Below are 6,753 nucleotides of genomic sequence, written 5' to 3' on the forward strand. Positions count from 1 at the left end.
TCGTTCCTCGGCAGCAGTATTACACTGCCAGATGATCGCTAACGTGCGTTCATACGAACACTTATTTGCGGTCATCTGCCGAAAAATCGGACAGTGTAATACAGGCTTTAGTTATGGTCCTGAAAGTGTTCAGCCCACAGAAAACCAAAGGCACCTTCCTATTCACCAGGGCTCCATCCCTGGGCTGAGGGTCCCATCACTGCTGCTTCCGGGGGGCTGGACATGTGAGGTCCTGTCTCTCATCACATGCACCACTGCAGCCACTCAATGGCCTCGGGTGTGATGTGTCCCCAAGTGGCATGTGACTGCTGAGGCCAGTGAATGGATGGGACCCTCAGCCCTGGAAGGGAGCGCTGGTGAAAGGGACGTTGTGGCTTTGTTTCTTGGAGGTGTGACAAACCCTCTAAGGGTCTCAGACACTTTTGACTGACAAGTGGGTGTGGCTTAGCATAAAAGGAGCACGGTTTAAGATGGCAGCGCAAAATAAGTCAACTAATAGGTGAAATTAACTTAGACTAGAAGAATTAAAGACATGCCAGAATTATCACCCAACATCAGCCACTGGGATAAATCTGGAGCCATTTTAGACGGTCTAAAAACTAGACAGGATTAGTAGATCTGCCCTCTTGTGCTTCATTCTTCCTCTGTTATTACTTCTAGAAATGTATTAATAACTTGGTACTTGGTATTACAATTCTGCTCATCAGTTGGGAGCGTCGCTACAGTCTGACACAGTCTAGTCGGTGCTGACAATGTAGGGACAAGGGGAATTGTGACACCCTGTTGTCCATTTATTCACAGACTTCCAGCAGGAATAAAAGAAGAATGGCACAATGTAGAATTGGGGGCCATTGCACAAAAAACACATATCCTTATGCCTTATCACCAGGAGAGGGGATAATTCTCTGATCTGCACCTGTCTAAGTGTTGGGGCTCCAGCCAAATACGAAAATTGGGATTCTGTGCTCCGGAGCGGTGGTCTCACTTGTGTGCTGCTCCATTAATTCTCTAGCGGCTAATAGTGATAACTGAGTACAGCACTCTGTCCCCATAGGTCCTAGTATTTCCTAAGCTGCACTACCATCTATTAATGTGGGAAAGGTGCTGTAAAGTAAAACCCGTAGAAAGGAGCCATAAGACGACATTAAAGGGGATGTCCAAAACCCAAAAAGTTTTGCAGGGTGGCTGCTAAATGTATCAGCCATACTATTTACTGTGCAGCTGCCCGAGCGTTACATCCCAGTGCATGCAGTCAGGGGACAACGTCACACCGCCATGTAGTTGTAGACTAACCTCTGATCTCCATTGGACCCAGCACTTAGGCCCCTTGCAGATGACATATTTATTAGAATAACATTTTCTATATTCCATGCAATGCACGATGTATTTAATAACTGGAAAACACTGCTATACACTTAAAAGGGATTTCCAAGATTTTTATACTGATGACGTATCCTCAGGATAGGTTATCAGTATCTGATCGGTGGGGGTCTGACACCCGAGACCCTCGCCAATCAGCTGTTTGAGAAGGCACCGGCACTTCTGTGAGCAGAGCACAGCCGCCTTCTTTTAGCTCACCGAGCACAGCGCCGTACATAGTATAGTGGCTGTGATTGGTAATGCGCTCAGCCCCATTCACTTCAATGGCACTGAGCTGCGCCTAGGCCACGTACCCGATGAACGTAAAGTCACATAGCCTGCGAGAAGGCCACAGCGCTACTGCGAGCGCAGGTGCCTTCTCAAACAGTGTCGGACCCCCACCAATCAGATACTGATGACCTATCCCGAGTATAGCGGGGGGGGGGGGGGGGGGGGGGGGGAAACAGAAGATGACAGCAGCATATCCAAATGAGGGTCCTTTATTCACTGAACATCCATGTACAAAAGAGAGTGCAACGTTTCGGCTACGGCCTTTATCAAGCATGATACTGTGTAGCCGAAACGTTGCACTCTCTTTTGTACATGGATGTTCAGTGAATAAAGGACCCTCATTTGGATAGGCTGCTGTCATCTTCCGTTTTTTTCCGCTGATTTGATGACCATTTAGGATCGGTGGTCTGGACAAGCTGCTGCATTCCGAGGGAGTCATATAAGGTGCATGGTGCTGCCCTAAATTATCTGCTGCTATCCCGAGGATAGGTCATCAGTGTCCAGAGGAGGGCAACTAAAGTAATAACTGGAATGGGTAAACTACTGTACCCTGAAAGATTATCAAAATTAGGGTTATTAACTTTAGAAAAAAAGATGACTGAGGGGAGCTCTAATTACTATGTATAAATATATCAGGGGTCAGTACAGAGATCTATCCCATCATCTATTTATCCCCAGGACTGTGACTGTGACGAGGGGACATCCTCTGCGTCTGGAGGAAAGAAGGTTTTTACACAAACATAGAAGAGGATTCTTTACGGTAAGAGCAGTGAGACTATGGAACTCTCTGCCTGAGGAGGTGGTGATGGTGAGTACAATAAAGGAATTCAAGAGGGGCCTGGATGTAATTCTGGAGCGTAATAATATTACAGGCTATAGCTACTAGAGAGGGGTCGTTGATCCAGGGAGTTATTCTGATTGCCTGATTGGAGTCGGGAAGGAATTTTTTATTCCCCTAAAGTGGGGAAAATTGGCTTCTACCTCACAGGGTGTTTTTTTGCCTTCCTCTGGATCAACTTGCAGGATAACAGGCCGAACTGGATGGACAAATGTCTTTTTTCGGCCTTATGTACTATGTTACTAGTATTAAAATTTTGAAAAATTCCTTTAATAATTGTAGGTAATCTATGAATTTGTCCTCAGTCAGAAAATCTCTATGGGGGTCATTTATCAATCTGGTGTAAAGTAGAACTGGATTAGTTGCCCATAGCAACCAATCAGATTCCATCTTTCATTTTTCACCGCTCCTTTGGAAAATGAAAGGTGGAAACTGATTGGTTGCTATGGGCAACTAAGCCAGTTCTATTTTAAACCAGTTTGATAAATGCCCCCCTATATGTCTATCCTGGAAATGCAAGTCTAAATGGGAATAAAATCCATGTAATAAGTGTAGTTGCTATATTCTATATTCAGAGCTGGTCATAGAAGGGTTGTGTAGGAATAACTTCACAGGGCCATGGGCGGATCCAAACTTACCTGCTCTCGTCAGCTCCAGTTCTGTGCACCGGCTCCTGAGGCCATCTTCCAGTCTGCGCTTGTTTACGTCCTCTCCAGCACAATCATCTGCTCCGCTGCAGCCAATGACTGGATTCAGATGTCACATGTCCACAAGAGACACATCACTGCTGAAGCCAGTTATTGGTTGCAGCAGAGCAGATGATCATACCCATGCCGGGAGGAATTAAATAAGATGTGGACCAGAAGATGGACACACAGGAGCCGGTACACAGGACCAGAGTGGCAGGAAGCAGGTAAGTATGGATCTTCCCATAACGGAAGCAGCCTGCGGGCACTTGTGAAAACTGACTTTTTCCTAGACAACCACTTTAAGGCTGTCTTCCAGTTCTGTCTGGCAGTTCTGAGATGACTGCAGGCATGCCCAGTAGTGACCCTCCTCTTCTGATCTTCACTACTGAGCATGTGCAGCACAGTGACAGGCATTGTAACAAGGGGCCTTGGAGCAGCATGAAGATACCTAGTATAAGGGACAGAAGAGAAGACAGGAGAGGTGAGAACTGATTATCTATCACCACTAGTACACCCTGCTTATCACCGATTATAGTATACAGACAGGAGAGGTGAGAACTGATTATCTATCACCACTAGTACACCCTGCTTATCACCGATTATAGTATACAGACAGGAGAGGTGAGAACTGATTATCTATCACCACTAGTACACCCTGCTTATCACTGATTATAGTATACAGACAGGAGAGGTGAGAACTGATTATCTATCACCACTAGTACATCCTGCTTATCACTCTTTTTGGTAAATAAGGGCCATAGACTAATACAACATAAAAACATATTTATTAACATTTCTAAATTTATATGAACGTTAATTACACAATATTCATAACCGATCAAATTTTTTTTAAGCTGGGGAAAAGGGAAAAGCGGGCACATGCCTTTTTTAGGTTCAGTGCTACTCTTACATCTGAGCTCTTCTTGATGTGACCGCTTCCAGAGATATGTAATATCCTAGATAAAGGAGGTCGTAACCTGTCCACAGGAAAGGTGATCATTTTCTGACTGCTTAGACCCAATGTCCCGTCAATGAATGGAGCAGCAGTCACACTAGCTCTTTACCTTCTACATCCATCTGCCATCTCTAAAGAGGCGCTGTCACCTCGCCTGATATGCCTGCTTTAGGAACTATTTTAATTCCCCATAAAGTACTAATTCTGGAGCATGTTTACTTATAACTGCGTTGTGTCATTCCTTTATTATTCCTCCTCGAAACATATGAATAAATTCACAGTTGGGTGTCACCATTCCCCTTGTGGACGGGTGTGTCCCTACATAGTCTGACACTGGCTGCACTGATTGGACAATATCAGACTGGGCATTGGCGCTCCCCTAAGTGTTAACACTCATTTGGCAATTTATTGATCAATTTATAGTAGGAATAAGAGAGGGACAGAACAGAAGAGTACTTAGAATAGTTGTAATATGGGTAATACACGTAATTACTAAAACAAACATGTCAGGGGAGATGACGGCTCCTCCTTAGGTCAGTTTCAGACACGAGCTCCCAGTCTGGGAAACTCGCTCTGTGTGGGAGCAGTACCGATATCTCCAAGACTAAATGATGCCAGGAAGGAATTCACAGCATCCTAAATCATTACGATGCTGCGAGTTCACTTCAGAGGAGCAGCGTTCAGTCCCGAAAATACAGCTTCTGCACGGAGAGCGTCTCCCACACTGAATATGATCGTCTGAACCCGACCTTCGCATGTCTTCACACGCCACGGAAATCAGGTCAGGTTCACGTGAATGGATCGTGTTTGGATTTCTGCAAGCTCTTTTCAGGTGAATGGAAGCGATTTTGCTGCCTGCAATCTTCTTCACCGCACTGACGGCTTCATCTCTTATGTGCGGCCGGGGCTAGGAAGCAGCTGCTGAGGTGACATGCAAAACCAGTAACAGGACCCCATCTACCAGGTGCTGTGGGGCCCATGGGCCACCTTGGACACCAGGGACTGGGTGCAGTAGCCCCTATTGGTGACAAGCTCAGCAATCTGACAGTTGTGGCCGGGATCCCCGCGGATACGGCCTGAGGTCACCCCCTCATACATACCGAGCCCCCACGACTACAATGTGCGGCTAGGTACGTACGGCCTCAACACAGAAGGGGCAGCACAAAGCTGGGGAGCCCGTCACAGGGCAGTGTGGGGGTAAATGCTTACTGATGACATCATCAGGCCACATTACATACATGGTGCAGCTCAGCACACTCCTATGGCTGCCAGCATGCCCATGATGGAGGGACTGAGCAGCCATGTAGCATCAGGGGTACAATCCTTACCATTATAAAGTATCTGCCGCCCATAGAGGAGAACAGAGGTCGTCCCATTGTGATAAGAGGGGTCCATGGCATCTACACCCTCACACCATAGAAATATACAGCACAGAGGGCTCCCCCCGCCCACACACACACAATGGACGAGTCCACCGCTCCATCCCTAATACCCAACCAAGATATACCTACATCTATACCTCATCCGAAAGAGCACAAAATACCTAATTTAATGACGTCACTCACTCGGTTCTCCGGTAACTCCACCCCTTCCGGTCTAAGGGACCCCCGGTTTGGCTCCTGCAGGCGCTGCCGCCGCTCTCCGCGTCACTTCCGTCTGCTCTGGCCAGGAATGGCTCGGCCAATGACAGCTCCCGGAAGTGACGTATGTAAAAGTCCCTCCCCCAGCACAAGAGATACTTGCTCAGTGAGGGACGTTAGTGTGGGCGGGGCTACGGAAGGACAGCAGTGCAACTGCTGGAAAATACAAGTCACGGACTGGCGTAAAGGAGAACTGGCTGTTGCCCATGACAACCTATCAGATTCCACCTTTCATTTTTCAGAGCTCCTTTGGAAAATGAAAGGTAGAATCTGATTGGCTGCTATGAGCAACTTAGCCAGTTTCCCTCTACACCAGTTTGATAAATCTCCCCCTAAGGGTCCATTCACACATCCGTGTGTGTTTTGCGGATCATTGCGGACCGCACATTGCCGGCACTAAGAGAATATGCCTATTCTTGTCCGCTATTGCGGACAAGAATAAGACATGTTCTATTTTTTTCAGGATCGGAATTGCGGATTTAGAAGTGCGGGTCCGCAATTCCGGATCGGGGCCGCACGTCGTGCGGCCCCATAGAAATGTATGGGTCCGCAATTCTGTTCCGCAAAATGCGGAATGGAATTGCGGATGTGTGAATGGAGCCTTAAGGGCTCATTCAGACTTTATCCGTTTTTGCGGTCTGCAAATTGTGGATCCTTAGAACACAGAGCGCATTCCGCATTTTGCAGAATGGCCAGCCCTCTGATAGAAATGGTTATTCTTGTCCACAGTTGTGGACAAGAATAGAACATACTCTTGTCTTTTTTGCGGGGCCACGTAACGGAAGTACGGATGCGGACAGCACACGGTGTACTGTCCGTATCTTTTGTGGCCCCGTTGATATCAATGGGTCCGCATCCACGCGGAATGGATGCAGACTCAAAAGTATGGTCATAGACCCTAAATGTGTGAGTGGCCGGGCCCTGCGGCACCATAAGGACTTGTATCCTCAATAGGAGGGATAATTCTGCCCCCTACTGGTC

At 47.1% G+C, this 6,753-nt stretch overlaps 1 protein-coding gene across 2 annotated transcripts in view; it reads right to left on the reverse strand.

Moving 5' to 3' along the window:
* Nucleotides 1–5,809, reverse strand: part of PAFAH1B2 (platelet activating factor acetylhydrolase 1b catalytic subunit 2) — a 30,975-nt gene extending 25,166 nt beyond the window's left edge. The window contains exon 1 of one of the 2 annotated variants that reach the window (XM_040425994.1): nt 5,676–5,809. The gene's annotated coding sequence lies outside the window, so the exon portion shown is untranslated. The remainder of the gene's footprint in view (nt 1–5,675) is intronic. The other variant, XM_040425987.1, reaches the window with a different exon arrangement.
* Nucleotides 5,810–6,753: the final 944 nt, after the last annotated feature.

Source organism: Bufo bufo, chromosome 1 (assembly GCF_905171765.1).
Source record: "Bufo bufo chromosome 1, aBufBuf1.1, whole genome shotgun sequence".
Classification (NCBI taxonomy): Eukaryota; Metazoa; Chordata; class Amphibia; order Anura; family Bufonidae; genus Bufo; species Bufo bufo.